We start from the raw sequence: 17,855 nt of genomic DNA on the forward strand, positions 1-17,855 counted from the left end.
AAAGACAAAGAAGGGAATACCATTATTTTCATCTGCAAGCGTGATCTTCATCTGTGAAAATCACCCTTTCGAAGTCAAAGCCCTTTAGTTAGTTTAGTGTTTAGTGCTGGAAGGTGATCACACTTCAGCATGAGCATAGCAAAAATTTGAATTTTTTTATTAAAAACAGTTCATAACCAAGTAATTCTCAAATGACATATGCATGGTAACACCGAACTGGTAATAGGATATAGATTGATCACCATTAAAAACAGTCCTTGAATCCAACACTGTGGAATATATTAAGTAATGTAATTATGCTGGAGAGGACAGACTGATAAGAAAAGAAGGAGTGATGAGTTTTTTGACGGGGACAGAATATAGAATATTACTGAATTTGGGAAGTACAGGACAAGGGAAATGGGGGGGGGGGGGGGGAGAAAGAAAAAAAAAAACATCAGGAGTCCTGTTACAGTAGAGCAAATACGAGAAAAAGGAAAATGCATTGGAAAATCTTCAGCTACAGAAAAGTGACATATCTCCATGGGACTTACTTGAATGTACTACTTTTTATATTCTTGGATATGACAAATTAGTTGATAGGAGACACAGGAAGGAAAAGCATTCAGATAGTCATGGCAGAGATAAAGAGCACAAAAAAGAGCTCAAGAATACAAGACCCACTGGGGGAGAAAAGGACGTCTGAAAAATGAACCAGCTGCCACACAGAGGTATTCATAACACTGCAAGCTTCAACGCCACGTTTGGACCAAAAAGATAAGAAAAGCAGTTCTATATTACTCCATGGGCACTCGCAAGTCCCTCTTTCTACGTTAAGTTCAGGGCAAATTCCCAGACATCTAGAGTCTGGGGGACACTTCTGCATAGCCGAACACTAAAGCGAAGCCCAGGGCCATCTCCTGGTAGGACGGAAACAAGGGATGCCAAGTCAGTCTGGGGACGGTGTGCATGAGGAGTCTGCTACTGAGGGTTACCTCATGGTACAAATAGCTTGAGGAAAAATTTGAGGGTTTTGGAAGGAACAGAGAAGGAATGTGGTTGGGAGGAGGACTGGGGTTTTTACGCTGTTCTTGGCTTGAGGGTCGCAAAGGTCTGTCATGAGAAGCGAGCTGAGAACCTGGCACATCGCTTAAGATAGGGTAAGTGGCCAAATGGGGTTTTAGTCCGTAAGTAAGAAGTACTAAGATGACAAAACTGGTACTGGTGAGATCTCTGAGAAATGAGTGAGCTGTCGTCATCTTCACTAAGACAGTGCTGTTTCCATAAACGTCTCGCAACAGGCTCCTTCCGAGCAGACCGTCTTTGCAGTTTTCAGTCACCAGTGTCTCTGAACAGGGAAGCCTGTGTATGCAGATCTGACTATTCTCGCATGCACGTAACCGGCCGACTGTTTAAATAAGTGTTTTGCTCAGACATGTTACAGATCACATATTTTTAGATGTGTACAATATGCAAGCCTAACTTTGACAATCCAGCCCTTTCACACCGAGTAGTTTAGTATGTCTCTTTTCACCCTCCTCCCCCATGCCTCAGCCTTACATGAAAGCAAAGGCAACATTTGGAACTAAGCTCGCTAAAAACGATTTGGTTCATTGCTACACTTCAAGCATATGTAAAAATACCACGCTGTTGCCTTGCGACAGCAACATAGCATGTCCTAGAGGTTAGTTTTAGTGTATTTACCCTTCCAGAGCACCACGTCTTTTAGTAAACGGGCAACGTATGATGCAGTTCTGGTCTCATCACAACATGTGTAACATCTGGGAGAACTGCCACTTGTCAAGCCAACCAGGGTTCTGCTGACAGACAAAGTGAGCATTATACTGAAATGCCATTCCTCAGCTGTTTGCAGAATTAATTTCCCTGTAGAATTTTCTAATTAGTTGGCTCTTTCCAGCCCGTTCCCCACAGAGGAAGCAGAAAGGAAGCAAAAGGCTAGCACCTGCTCCTAAAGCTCTGGCTGGGAAAAAAAAAATAATTAAATTTAAGGATGACATATACAGTAAGTATTTAGGCACTAGAAAGTCTTCTATCCATGCAGCTGTGGGGATGAAGTAACTCTGTTTGAAAGCTTAATGGAGATTCTTCTGTGGGGAAGAATTTCCAGTGGCTCACATTCCAGACAGTTAACCACATTACCGAGGGGAAGAAAAAGGGATTTGTTCAAGCATTAAGAACTCTCTTAAAAAAAAAAAAAAAAAAAAAAAAAAGAAGAAGAAAAAACCCCCAAACTGATCTGTAGAAAAGACAGACAGATGAATCCAGACCTGAGGATGATTCTACATGTAGCTCATTCAATCACCTATGGGTTATTTTCGATCATTCTGTTTTTCTATAATTTCAAATTAAAATCCATTATTATGTTGGAATGCAGTGTATGATACTATCTTAGAAGTAACAACTAACACAACAGAGTTTGTTCCTAACTAAAGTGAGTCATTGGAACACAAGAAATAACATGGTTATTGCTTTGAATTTTCATGCAGTGGGTCACTGTACAGGAAGAACACGAGAGGTATTTCATGGAAAATAAAAACAAGAACAAAACAGTACAAGAAAAGCAGTTTGCTTTTCTGACTACACAGGCACTTTCCCCAAACAATTTTAAATACTCGATATAAAGGAAGACGATGGTCTACTAAGGGTAGAATATATGAGGGGAAAAAGCTCCCTCATTATGGATATTAGAATAAGCCACAATCACTTCAGTAAACAGCTTTCACTGTCTTTCCACAGTGACCTTACAAAATGGTAGACCTTATAAAGAACTAAGGTTTTAGAATAAGATTATAGATATCACCTAACTAAATTAATCTGGAGTGTGTTTTGATCAGCATAACATGTGAATTAGGCCCAGAGATGAGCAAGAGTTATCCATTAATAAGCCAGATGGGTTTTTAATTGTACAGTATTATCTAATTTTTGTGTAATTCCAAAGCTTCCTGAAAGTTGTTTTTTAATAGAATCAAAGCATGTGTATCAATGCACATGTATATATTTGGAGTAGGGGTATGTGTGATTAAAAGACTTTTTAGATAATAACGTAATGATTTCATGCATCAAGACACAGTGTTACATTTTTATAAACTCATAATTCCCCGGCACAGTTTTAGATAAACAAATGCAACGGGGAGTGTAGGTAGGAGTAAAAGTTCTGTTAGACCAGAGGGAAAAAAGAGATAATGTTGCCTGCCTGGGACAAACACCCAGACTTTGCTCCCCACTCAGAGACAACTTTGAAATAGAAGTAATGAAATAAAAAGTGGAGGTGTAAGGCAAGGCTATTCCTCCTTCCCGCTGACAATGCTTGGTGATATTCTCTGGTATACTGTTTGTCTGTGGAAAATTAGTGTGTGAGTGGCATTTATCCTTGTCACATTAGGTGGTGGTAACATGTTAATTTCAAATGTCTACAATTATTTCAAGTGGACTTCCCCCCAAAGCCTCTATTGAAGAGGATAATGTCAAACTTCAGAAAACCAAAGTAAACAACACTCATTTATATTCCTCGGAAGGGGTGCAGCTAAATTCATCTGCGGCTTCGCAAATCTCCCATGATACTTTAGTCTGTCCCATTAACCGCACCTGTTCTTTTTTTCTTTCTCTTCTTTTTTTTGGGGGGGGGAGGCATTATTTCCCCTTCAATAGCAAGCGTCTGGCTTTTTAAGGATGCATAGAATATTTTATTTCATTACTGTCTAGGCATTTCAAACAAATCAAAAAACCCTCATCCCATTATTTCCCCCTTTGAAATTAAAAGTAAATAGTGGAAGGAGAGTGTGTGCTTGGAAAGAAAAATGAGTCATAACTCACAAAGAAACATAACACGAAACAGTAAATCTGTTTTCCACAAATCTAAATCAACCCATTTTATAGGCTTCTCTTTATTTTTCACTTTGACAAAAATGACAGTATCATTTCTTAAAAGGAAAATGTTTCACTGAAATAATTTTGAATTACTTCTAATTTGGGTGTAGACTTTCCATAAATATAAGCATATATAAGCTGCTACAGGCAGCTCTTCTCCAGAAGACCTCGACCCTCAACCACAGAATTGAGTTAAATTTAATTTACCTGTGGCTCATTCAAATAGGCTTTATTTTTTTCCTTAACAGGTAAAGTGATAGTGAATAACAATTTGAGTGTAAAAAATACATATTGTTCCCAGATGATTACAGTTCCTAATATTTTTGGCTAAATCTGAAGTCAAGAAAACAAGCTAAGAAAGCCTTGGTTTGTTTGAGGAAATAATCTCTGCTTATTTACTACACAGTGAAATTAAAAAGATATTAAAACTAAATATAGTTGTGTCAATGACCTTTAAAAGCACGTTTTGGGATTTTATATTGGTTGCGTTCTGTTTTGCTTTTGATTAGTTTTGATTAGTTTATCTGTAAATCTAAAACACATGAAGAAAAAAAGTCTGTAGAACTCTGCATTATAGTGCAGCTGACTCAACCCTTCTTTCTCTCAGCTACCAAGAAAAGCAAAAAAGTCAATTCCCGTACCTTCCCAAAAATTTAGAAAAATACTGCATAAATCGCTGAAGATAAACGTTTGACTCAAACACCAGAATACTGATTCAAGAACCATCTTTTACTGACCGCTACTTTAATGCCACTATTGATGGGTGCTATCTAATTTTTAGGACAGCAAAATCTCGCCCACGTTAAAAGGGAAGGGCAGAAAAATACCGTCTTGGCTGTAACTTTGACAAATATCTAACAGCGGTGAGCACGGTATACGAATCCAAGTGTAACTTGTGTGGTCTGATGTCAGTCGGGTGACATCTTTCAAAAGCCTGGGGTTACTGCTCCCTTTCCCTTCTTCCACCTTCAGCTGACAGATTTTCTCTGCCGGCTCCAGAAGGAGCCCCCAGACATACAGCGGGTCCTTCTCGCTCTCGTTCTTTCTTGCTTGCTCCCTTATGGTTTTCAATCATCTGTTTCTCCATTCAGACGACTCGTACTGTTCTCCCTGAACGCGTCCGTCTGGGCTAATGTTGTTAAACAGGTGGCATGTGGCCAGATCCCAAGTTCCTGTGCAGACTCACTGACCACCTCTCTTTACAAGGTAAGGCACAGCAGCCTGAGAGAGGCTAACAGGTTGCAACATGCATATTAATATCACTTTACTTTTTCATATCCTTATCTCTAACAGCAAATCTATGTAGCTCAGGATATGAACTGCAAATGAGAGATGAGGAACTGGTTAGTGCTTATCGGGAATGATGGAATCTGAGATTCTGAAATGAAGGGGGGTTATTTTGGGGGTTTTTTTGTTGGTTTTTTTTTTTTTAATGAGAGGACTGACTGATGTTTATCAGTTGACCTCTGTTTCAGGTAATGGAGCAGTTGGCAGGGAGCTATTCATACTGATTAGATTGAATGAGCTGGTATTCAGATTAACTTCTGATTTCCCCAGTATTATTTGTACAAGCTCTTTATTGCTCTGGATAATTCTCCACTTCCTGGTTTAGGAAGCAGAACTGACGTCCTCCCGGAGCACCGCTACCAGCTCACCAGATTTTATTATGTGAGACGACATGATGGTCATAGATTGACCCAACCTCTTACTATTTTTCAGTAGTAAAATTAGACTTCTGTGAAATTTGCTTTCTTCTAACCCAACAGGAGCAATGCACAACTTGATCATCTCAGATTTATGGTACTGAGACTAATCAGGATATTACTTTTAACCAACATTTCCGTGGCTAAGGCAACTGCTGTCTTCTTTCAGGAATCGAACGTTTGTGTAACCGGAGTGGCTTTCAACCCTTACATGTGCTGACAGTCCCCAAAGCTCTTCTGCTGTGGCTCGAAGGAGTTACGATACTCTTTCCTTGTCTCTCCACTGCTAAGCTTACGGCCTGCAGTATCTTTGGGTTCCTTTCCTCTTTCACAGCCTGTTAGTTGCCCCTGTTTTGTCTCACTTGTCTGCCACAAAAGATCCTTGAAGTGATCCATCAGAGGAGCAGATTCACAACCAGTTTTCCAACCGTTCCCTCATTGCATCTACAAGCCTAAGCCCAACAGACCCTGCAACCACAGGTGAGAGTCCGGGTAGAACAAGTATCACATATGCGTATTAGGATTTCTACTACGCCAGCGAACACATTTTCATTGACATTTCCCTTTCCACCCCGGCTATTAAACCTCATATTTCACATATCTGTATAGAAGACCACGTTTGGTTTCCATGAATGGGCCGCATTATGGTTTTTTCATGTTATTCAACCTCCTACAGGCTTTTATCCAAACCAAGCAACTAAAATAAAACATGGCTTCCTTCCCTGAGATGGTTTCCTAGCCCAGCTCTCCAACTTTCTCCCCTACCACAAACATGCAACCCAATTGTGCAACAGCCGAGGAAGGAATGGTGAGATCAGAGCCGTGACTGCAGACATCCTGACATGGGGATCTGGCAGCTATTCAACATAAACACAATTAGAGGACTTACCCTTGCGTGAAGTATTTGCTTTCTTGATAGTCACCAGCCTTAACCTCTAGGAATGCTTACGAATCAGATAGCGTTCCTTGAGGAGGGCGAGCCTTTTCAAGCTCCTCTGTCTTGCTTTAGCCAACACAGATATAAAGAAGAAAGAAATTCCACCGCATCGTACAACTTCTCCAAGCGAAAGCATTTCAAAGGAGAGAAGAGTTGTGGTCTCAAAATCCCTGCCAAGGATTCAAGAACCAAAGATCACATGGTACTTGCTCCTCTTCCTCTCCACTACCATCAGCAGGAAAAAATAACACCACAAGAGACAAACTTTGAAGTTCACACCAAACATGAAAGTAGGGGGCTTCCTGAGTCCTGCTCCTTGGCTTTGCATTACAGTAGGCTTCTCTGGCAGTGGTGATGATACCACAGAACGATGGCAGGGCTTTGCGTGTCTTAGGAGACTCATAGGATCTGTGTATCTGCATGGCTCTTTGTGAGTTAGATACAAAAAAGGTTCATGATTTTAGAAAATGTGGCCTAATGTACATGGGTGTTAACTCACAAATTCTAAAGCGTGACAACACAAGTATTTTGGTAGATTTATTCCAATTAGTGGTAAATCCTGGGCTTTTCACAGAGGTAACAAATTCTTAAAAATGGCAATAACAACTGACCTTATATAAAATATCTGCTAGCAAAGAAGTCAAATGCCAGTCTGGGATAGCAGTTACAAAGGGCAATTCTTGTTCCAAAATGCCCAAGGATTCAAAGTATGCTCATCTCAAGCTGCACTGGTGACACAAAAGAACCGGACAAAAGAAGTACCCATTGGTGTAACCTCAGGAGAGTTAACACAGCAGTACTGAGGGGAAGGCTACTTAGTGGGATTTCCAGATGATGCCACGCGAAATGCCATGACTACCACAGGTACTGCCATTTACAGAGGCACTTAACGGAGCAAATTAGCCAACCTTAGCAGAGCACCGCACTAGGGCTGCTGGTACCCTATGTAACTTACTTCAGTTCATCTTAGGTATCTCTATATAGCAGACTTACCCCACAGAAAAAATTGCCGGGTCCAGCTAACTGATGTAACATAAAGCAAAATAATAATAAAAGAAAACGATAAGGATAGCTACGAGTCAGAAATACTGAACTGAACGTAGAAGTGCTGAACTGTGTGACCTGCCTGAGCAAACCCACCACCTCAGTGCATTCAAGTAACAGCTTTCAAATTGTACCTTTGAGCAGCAGCTTAACAGCTGTAGGAAGAACAGTTGTGCAGCGTAGCTGCCTTCCCAAGTGGCTAGATGCACTTTTCCATTGTTAGTAACTTTCACAAATAACAACAATACGAAAAGCAGCAGAGAATGCCAAAATATCAGATATCTGAAGCCAGTCAGAATGGGACACTCCCAGAAATATTGCTAACACTATGAAATTCCCCCCACACACCTCCCCAAATATCCAGGGAAAATTTTTGCATGGTACCAGAAGAATAACAATAATGCCTCAGCCGGATATTAATGGTCACAGAGTTCCAAGTAAAGGAGCTGATTTATGTTATTAGGGTGCATGTGAAACAACCAGGCTAGGCTCAAGGGACAAACTTCCTGAGTATGGTACTAAACTACTGGTACTAAAGCAGTTGCATCAAGCAAGCAAATACAGCAAATAAAGCTTATTTCTGGGGTAGCTCTGTTGACATCTGCAGACCTACCCAAGCCAGGCATTCATCCCAAAATAAAAAATTGGCAACCAACTATGAATGGTTTCTGGTCTTGACTTTTTGTAACTCCACTAAATAAGCACAATATAAATCTGCAACCCTGTATCCGGGCAATAATTGAAATACATCAAGAAAATGCTTGCAGTCATTCCGGATGAAAAAAAAAAAAAAAAAAAAAAAGACAGAGATTTCAAAATCTATCAGTGCTTATAAACAAGGATGTTACTTTCCCCTTTCTTATCCAGAACCGCCCTTAATTGAAAGGATCAGTATCTAAAGCAACTGGTGCTGCCCTGCACATGAATCCCCTTTGCACCTCTTCCTTCTTATTTCTTCAGTGGTTTTATTAACATTAGTGACTTATCTAAGTATTAGAATGCTTGGCTGCTTGGAAGCTTATCAACAGCAAATTTTATGGGCTGTTTAGTGATGGAAACAGGAGGAGTTGGAGCTCTCCCCCCCCAGCTCCCTCGATATGGAAGTCTTCAAGAAGCCGTGGAATGTGCTCTCTGGTATTTTTGGTATCTTTAAAGTGTCAAGAGTGCAGAATTTCTCTTGTCAGTTGTCACAGTGTGACTCACAATTAGAGCCATCTGCTCTGCATTCACCTCCCCAGGGGCACCGCTCATTTTTCACCAGCTTCCTGTTGTTGACAGCACAGTTCCTCCCTGTATCACTCTCCACCAGCACCCATACTCCTCACAGACGTTGCAACAGGCTTAAGCAGATTTCCCTTGGGAAAGCCTTTACCCTTGTTTTGCTAGTGATTGGGAAAAATATGGACTGTTGAGAAAGCTCTGAAGGCGGAGGCTGGGTTTCTAAAGGAACTGAACAAATTCCATTGTTTTTGGTTTTTTTCAGGAGGACTCCATTGTTTTTCGATCTCTTTCAAAAATCTCAGCATTCCTCTACATCCATTTTTATTTCAAGCAGCAGAGCAGCTTGAAAGATGAAACATTATTTGTGCTGAGTCCTTTTCAATAATTGATGGAAATGGATGACTATCTAAATATTAGTCAAATCATTTTTTCAAATAGTCGAAATAATTTCAAATAACAGACTTCAGATGGGGAACACGCTGCCTTCCCCTCCCCCTCCACCCAATTAAAAAAACAGTTATGCTACAGATTTTTCACACCAAATGCTTCAGCTGAGTGAGGCTAACTACCCCAAGCACAGACCCATGCTCATGCTCATGGTCTGTGCTAGGGTTAATGTTTGGACCACGTAGAAATACCACCTAGGCTGGGTATGGCTAGCTGGCCTGAAGCATAGCTGTATGGTGTAGATCCACCTACGGCATTTTGCCTTTCAGCCCCTCGGGGATGGAAGTTTTATCGCTTAGGCTCTGAGCAGTAGTAACTACAAGAGTTGGCCACCTATTACAGAAGCAACCATCTGAGAGACAATGATATGTTTATACTTTCAAGAATTCCTACACTAAGGGCTACATCCATTTAAGGACTCGGGAGGCTACAGATGTGGGGACATAATGCCTAACCTTTTAGCTGCCCCTCTGTTGGGCGTAGAGTAGATAGGGGTGAAAGCCTAAGCTCCTCATGCAATGAATGGAGAAAACAAGTGGCCACCTCAGAACAGGAATGAAAACAGGCACCTGGTTAGCTGCCACCTCCTCACTGTTTGCCCAACTGAATTAATAGAAAAACAGATTTGAGATTCTGCTTTCCCTGGCAACCCAGTTTTCCTGAAACTATCTCCAGTCCTGCAGAAGCATAAGGTCTTAGATATTGTCAGATACTGTAGCCATTCTTCCCTGTTAGGCCTGGGTTTGGTCATCTGCTTCTCTGTTATGTCCACTGCAATAAGGAGCAGCCTAACAGAAAATTCAAATATTCAACATAATATAAAATGCTCCTCCCACAATGGGCCACAAATTGTATGAAAGTACCACTTTTGTCTGAGCCTTTAGGGCAGCTCCTGGGCCCTGTTCCTGACCTGACACTGGTGATAACCGCTAATGTCTGTCGTGCTCAGAAACTCTGAATACACTGATAAATCATCTTATTTTGTACCACATCCTAGCAATAAAGATTAGTTGCATAACTTCACTGTGATTTGCTGGGATCTTTCCAGAACCAGTGGTTGGCTTCTCCCAGGAACAGATTCTCTCTTATATATTCACACCCCTCCGAACACAAGTTTAGCAAACTTCAGATCATGATGCATCTGCATTCATTCAGTCACATCACGTCAATACGATGCACAGAAGCCTTTCATTTGCCTTCTAAATCAGGATGGCATAACAGCTGAAATATTTCTCACTGACCCTGGTCTTCAACACAAAACTGAACTTCTCTTCACTATTTCAACCTTCCCTTTACCAGGATTATATTTAAGGTCAATACAATTTGGGCCCTGGATCCACACTGCTTAAATTATTCAAAAAATATGAAACCCCGCCAGTTAAATCAAGAAAATATGTTCTAAAGAAAGATAAAATACATCCTCTGTTTAAAAACACATTCCCAAAAAGCAACTCTAAACTCATCTCATAAAACTGTTACGAAATCCCTAGTTCCTCCAAACATGAGGAGAACTCTCTGCAGACTAGAATATTAGTTCATATTTGTTGGGTAATCTAGTAAACCCAGATGGGGAGAAATTGGAAAGAGAAAAATGAAGGATTCTTTCAGTGTTGCCTCAGATTGCTCATCTATTATACAGCCCAGACACGTATCTGCATTGAAGGTTTTCAATGTTCCACAGCTGAATTCTTACTCAAAACCAGCATTTGCGGAAGGCTTGAAAACCTGGATTGTAACAGATCTCTGTAGGATCAGTTGTGGAGCTGCCAATAAAAGGCCTTAAAATGCATTTGCCATTCAATAATTATTGTTCCGATAGACTGATATGCATTTCTGTAGCAAATTCTTTTTACAAATTACAAACCCGCTGACTTGGCGGGTTAAACTCAAGCCTCTTGGACTGAAGGACTCTTTCTGATAACTGTTAAGTTCTACTTAACAGTCAATGCAAGTCAAGGTTTGGTATTTTCCAAAATCCTCCCTGTTCAACCTTCTTGTTCTTCTTTCCAAGTCTTCCACTGTGGTAACATCCTCCTCACTCACCTGTCTGAAGGCTGACTCAAAATGACTGGGGAAGATGTTCTGCCATTTACGAGGTTAGCAGAATTGGATATGACAACCTGCTCCTCAAACTTCGTTCTTCTTACCTGTGTTTCTGTTTCCTGCTCATTATACCCGCAGCTTCAGCCCATTCACTGCAGTAGTGTCCAAGCGCTTTAATTATGGAACCATAATCAAAGCTACATAGCTAAGTAGCTTATTCTTAGCAGATAAAGTTATGTTTGCACCCGAGGTCATACCTGCCAGAACTTGCGTGTTTTAAAAGTAGCATCCAGTCATAAAGACTGAGATGTACTTTGAAATTTAATGGAACTGCACTCAGTTAATAGTGCTTTGCAGAAGAGCAAAATGGGAATAAGGTTGATTAAAAAAGCAAAATTATACTGAAGGACCTCTCTTTTCAAGCAGAAACTGTTTAATGTATAAAAATTATTGTGACTGAGGGAATCTGGTTTTGCACTGAAAACCTCAAGCATTATGTCACAGATAGACCTGAGGCCTTGCATTTTAATAATTAATTTCATAAAAGATCCCAAGAGCAATAGAAAGGTCATGAGAGCTATTCCAATCCATGGGCAGTTAAGCAGGAGAATGCTTCAATGACCTTTAGCCTTTGAGTGTGCTGCAGGACAGGGGAGTTTGGTGCTGAACGACAAATTGAGTTAGAAATATTTGAGCCATAAACCATAGTAAATCTTTTAGCACTTGAAACACCATGTGACACTCCAAACTGAGAGCAAATGAAGTGTTAGTCTATGCATGTTTAAAACGCATGGAGGCTGTGTTTACTGGATTATCCATTTCTTAACTATGTCTCCTTTAGGAGCCTTTGCAAGCTGAGGTCCAAAGTCCCACCAAAGGAAACCATTTACAGAATGCTCCTCTAGCATGATTTAAGAAAAAAAAAATAAGATATATCTCCCTGAAAGCAAAATTATTTAGGTTGCGAAGTCAAGGACAGCTAAATTAGGAAGTGGCAGATTTATGTGTGCCTGCATAACCTCTACTCAGCCCTCTTGTAGGTCCTGTGCCCCGAGTGAGACAGAGGTCCTTTGGAAAAAATAGTATGTGATTATGCAATTAAAGACTGTATCTTAACACAGAAAGGAGCTGAATTAAGGTTCTGTTGGCAGCTATGAATAAGACATTTCCTAACATTTAAGTTCTGGGCTTTACAACCTTAGCACAGTATTTCTGGCAGGTGACATCTTCGGATGGCTTTTATATGTAGGTGAAAATCAATTCTAGCATGATTACTGAGCCTTTATTGCCACAGAACAGCTTCTATTTACCTGAGTTGAAGAAAGAAGAATATTAGGAGTCATCTGGAAAAGGATGCTCTTCCTGAAAGGGGAAGAACTGCTATGGCCCTGGAGTGGAGTCGGCAGAAACTTTATATAACGTTGGTTCTTCTTCCCTTGTTTTCTGGCCAGTGTTGTGATCAATATGGAAATGACAACACTGAAACAAAAATTATTGCTGCCCTGATCTGAATCTTACCTCACGCGTTTTGCTGCTTTTGTTAATTACTCCAGTTATCAAAGTCCTCAAACTAGATTCATAGCAATATGGATTGTTTCTTCCTACCCAGTTCTGAGAGCCTGCTCAGAATTCCTAAGGAAGATTCATATTGACAGGAACCTTAAGCATTACTACCAAAAGCCTTCTGATCAATAGGATTACACACTTCCAGGAAGGAGAAGGGCTGAAGAAGCTGCCACCAACACTGCTGCCACTTCTTCACGCCAAGTCCTTCGGGGCTTGTCCTGACATGACCCTTTCACAAGAGAGGAGAGCACAAGCATTTCTGCTACTTCATTCACCAACAAACTTCTTGCTTCTCTGCTAAGAGTATACAGCAGAAGCCAGCATAAACTTTAAACTGAATTTAGGTCAATGTAGTTCTTGTTATTTTAATCTCTCTTGTCTTTGTTTTCTGGATTTAGTCAAGGAACTCAAATTAAAAGATCATGTGAAGTGCAATGCTAGCCGAGACTGTAAAAGTGCCAAACTGATGAATGAAAAGTTACTATAAAATTGGCCACACTGTGTAAGTATATGAAGGTATAAAGTCATTGCCCTACAGAATAATAGAAAATGTAATATATTTCTGAGGCATCATAGTTGCAGAGAGTCATTGCTTTTCATTTCCTGACTTTTACACTTCTAGAACCTTACTCCTTCCGCATATGTGGCATTTTTGGTTGAAAAGTTAGCACAAAGCCTGTGTATTCTGAGAGTCATATGAACAAAAAAATGCCTCTTGCTCTAGATCTTAAATGTCAAGTAATTTCTAGCCAGGAATAAATATTTACTTACAGATTTTAAATACTTTTAAAAAAAAAGAAAAACAAAAAAAAGGGCTGCTCAGGTTTGGAAATATTTCCACAACAAAAGTTGCTCCAAAACATTGTGGTTCTCCAAAACATTGTGTGCTCCAAAACACTGTGGCGAACAGTATAGGTGCAATTAGGACACTGTTGCCTTGACAATATCATGCAAGAAACGAAAGAATTATTTCTGATTCATGAAAGAAAACTGCAGTACTATTCTTTTAACTCAGAATATTTCCCTCAAGGATCTCAAAACCGTTACTCAAAATGAACCAGCCAAATAGCTCTCAAGATGAACAATACTTTACTTTGAGACTACAGCGTTAAATCCAAAGTGAAGGCACCTTCATTGAGAAAACAATACAAAGCAATGCTACAGCAGGACAAACCACTAAAGCTTGCAGAAGCTATGCTGGAGGTTTTGGGATTAGCTCTCCTACAGTGTTCATTTCTATGGATAATTATCACGATGGAAAATGTGGATCCTGGGGTCTGTCACCCTCACCCAGGGTGCCAGTCAACCTTTCTGATGGGTTTCAGCAGGCCTCACTTTTGTCCATATCCTCTTGCGTTGCTAAAATAGAGGAGGGATTAAGGAAAGTCCAGGACTAACAGCTGGACCTCCCAGAACAGCAAATCTAGCATCGGGGCTGTTACCAAGCTGATCCTTACAGGGCAGAAAAATGTCCTGTCAATGAGGAACAGATGGAAGAAAGGTAGCGAGGACTGTGTACCCAATCTCATAAGAGGTTAGCACAAAGTGTTCTGCACTGCACGGTGCAGACAAGAAGCTCTGGAAGCCTTTGGGCTTTCCAGATGTAAAATTTACAAGGAACTCAGGGACCACTTCTGGGTGCAAAGTGGGAGGTGGCAAAGCGGTACCAAGCTGGCTCCCACCTGAGAAGCCATTTAGCCATGTCAATGCAATGCTGCACCAGAGTGCAGAGCAGACCTGATGAAAAGGAAATACTGGCTGCCACATGAAGAGCAAGAACTTCGCTCTGCTAAAGAACAGCTTGTGAAAAGGTAGAGCCATCGGCTCCGGGGTGTGCGTCATGCCCAGCAGGCAGCCTGACACAGAAGTCCTCAACTTTGAGAACGCTTTCACTTCAAAAGATCTCACTTGAATGTGAGGATACATGCTGGCAACAGCGGGCTCCTTTGAGGCACCTTTCCCCGTCTAGCTATATTTACCTACGAAATTTCATGCACAGAAAAGGATGAGTGAAAGGGAATATTCGGGTACGACAGGAATGGTCTTGATTGTTATTTCTTTTTCAGCCAGCGCTTTGTTTTCTTTTAGTCAAAGTCTGACAGTCATAAAAAGCTATTGTAGGTGCAGCCCACTGAGAAACAAACCACAGTCCTCCCTGCAATGCAGAGGGTAGGGATCATTACGTCGTTAGCGTGCCATTTGGAATTCATGCAATGCATCCGCTTACTCTATTAAATTAAAGCATTTCCTGTAGCAATTTAGGAAGGATAAAGAAAATAGGTGCTATTATAAAAGCATCGTTTGATTGGCCTTTTTCTCTGCAAGCCATTAGAACATGGTAGCTTATCCATTTGAATGGCAGGACCTCTTACCTCCCATCCATTACCAACATGACATAAATGCGGAGGGCTGCCCCTGAAGCCAGCAGCATTGCTGTAGATATACAAGCTGTAAATGAGACAAGGATCTGTCTCTAGCGTTTTTCACTCTGTTTCGCCTTCCCCAAGTTCCGTATTCCCTGCACTGCAGGTTCCTATCTCTCTGATTAGTCACTCTGTTTTCCAGTCACTGCTCTTCCTGCGGGACCCTCCTGGGTGTCTGCTCCTCCCTGCATTCGATAAGGAGATTATTTGGAATGGAAGCAGACAAGCACAGGTGGTGGGACCACCTGCTACAATCTCTTCAGTGCTTTTGGACAGTATATTAGTGCTTGGGTTTAACCTTTGTATTTCCTTTCTTTTTTTTGCTGCTTCTTTTTTTTTTAGCTGAAGTTAGCTTTCAATTCATTTATGCAGGGGTCTGAGAGGAGGAGTTATCATGAAAGACGCTATTCTCTTGGTCCTGGAAAAGCAATTTGCTAGAATATCATACCCGGGACAACAGGCTCTTCCTTTGCATTATTTCAAAACCTCTGGCAGGCCCAAGAAAAGTGCAAACCAAAAGCTCTTTTTAAGGCGCATTCCCCATCTCTCTTTCCCTTCATTGCCTAACAGTTTCACGTGCCTTATTACCCGCCTGCTCCTGCCAGCTCCCAAATTTTACGTGGCCATGCCCAGCAGTAACAGAGTATCTCGCTCCCTCATTTGGCTGTGTTACAGTCAGGCACAGTCTCAGCCTCAAAGGGCACCTACAACAGCGATTTACTGTGGCAGAGGCTTTCTTTTTAGTGTAAATTTGCTTAGCGTCTATACTTGGCATCTTGTGGCAAGCTCTCAAGTTCGCTGCTGATGCAAAGCTGTTTGCCTCGTGATGGTTGGGTGAAGTGGCACACATGGGCATTAGTGTTACACCCCCAGTGCAGACACCAGTCCTCCAGCATGTTGCTCTCTGTGCATGCATTGTGCCTGCCCGGGACTGGCAACTGCTGCAAATTTTGTTGCCTGTATAGACACAATGTGGGCATAAAGTCCTGGAACCATAACAGACCACAGTTAGAAAAGTAAGCTACTAACTTGTATGGCAAGCAGTGAGACTAAAGAGATAGAAGGCTCAGTTTGGTCAGGTTTTTGTTTACACAAATAATAAAAAAAAATAGTGTTGGTTCAAAAGAAGCCACGTTTTCCATGAACATCACTTGCTATAGTGATACTCAGATATTCTCAGTTTAGTCCAAGAGGGAAGGAGAAATCCATTAATTGCATGAAAATCCATGGAAGACAGCTGAACACCAAGTTTAAATGGTGCTTCATACAGTTGGAGTCCAAATTAGAATCAGCAAGAAAGACCTGAATCCCAAAAAGTACACCGACAAGGAATATCTAACAGACAAATAGGTTTGAGAGAGATACTACAGTTTGCAGCCAGGGGAAATAAATAGTTTCTCAGCTTATTTCATGTCCAGCCTTTATAGTCACAGAAACACTTTTTCTATATCTGGCAGAAACATTTATGCTAGATTTTAACATATCTCTGGAAAATCTTGGTAAAATGCACCTAAATAACTTTTGCTTAAGTAAGGTTGGGGTTTCATTTTCATGCATATTACGCCCACTGTAGGGAATATTAACAAACTCTGAGGTCATTTTATGGCATGTACCTCTGGGAGCACAACTAGAAGCACCGAATGCAAAACAAGCCTTTCAGGTGCACTTGTCCTAAGTGCTCTTTGGGGCCCGGCAGTTAACAAAAAGGAACAGTTTTATAAAGTCACTTGAGAATCTGAAGATGGAGGATTTATCCCTGAGCTGATGTGCAACGCTGGGAAACTTGCTTTTCATCCTGGTATTTGTTTCTGCCTGCAGAAACCAGGGATATTTTTATTTCCTTCTGTCCACTTTGAAAGAAAAATGCCTAGTCACATCATTATTCATTACCGAAGGTTGCTTCATTTGCATTTATGTATGATATCCCTCTGGTTTTGGAGGTGATATTTTGTAACATCTTAAGTCAGATCTACGCAGTTTCATTTGTGTTGTACATGTCATCTTTCACCGGGATCCCATAATTTTCCCCTGGAATTTACTCAACCCTTAGCTCTCGAGATGACAGAAAATTGGACTCCGCAAGCCAACAGTGACAGACCTAATTGAAAACACTTACATCTTTAGAGTACACCAATGATGCAAAGATTTACCCGTGGTTATGAAGGGAATGTGTGCGGACTCTGTTGCACAAAGAAACACTGTGTATGCCATTCTCCTCAAGAGTGTGTCTTTTGTACCTTCAGTACCTACAGGAGTGATCAGGAATGCACAGAGTTTGCATTCCTGCAGATACATTATCTGAAAGTGTGGCCCTTTGTTTGCTTTACTTCTGTTTTGTTCTACTAGTCCTTCATTGTAAGAGAGACCTGTTTATACATTCCATTTTTCTTGGTCTTCTTGGCACCTCGCAGTCAAACACTACTCCAGACTGATCCCTTGATTAACGATGTAGTGGAAGTACAGTCTATGTAAATTTTAGGAACAGACAAAAGAGCGTACTCGCCATCTGATGATTTCATTTCTAGCTTTCCAGCACCTTTTGTTATTTCAGGGTATTTTTTCCTGGTGGGAACAGGCACATTCAGCTGTTGTTTTCATGCTGAA

Source organism: Aptenodytes patagonicus, chromosome 4, assembly GCF_965638725.1.
Source record: "Aptenodytes patagonicus chromosome 4, bAptPat1.pri.cur, whole genome shotgun sequence".
Lineage (NCBI taxonomy): Eukaryota > Metazoa > Chordata > Aves > Sphenisciformes > Spheniscidae > Aptenodytes > Aptenodytes patagonicus.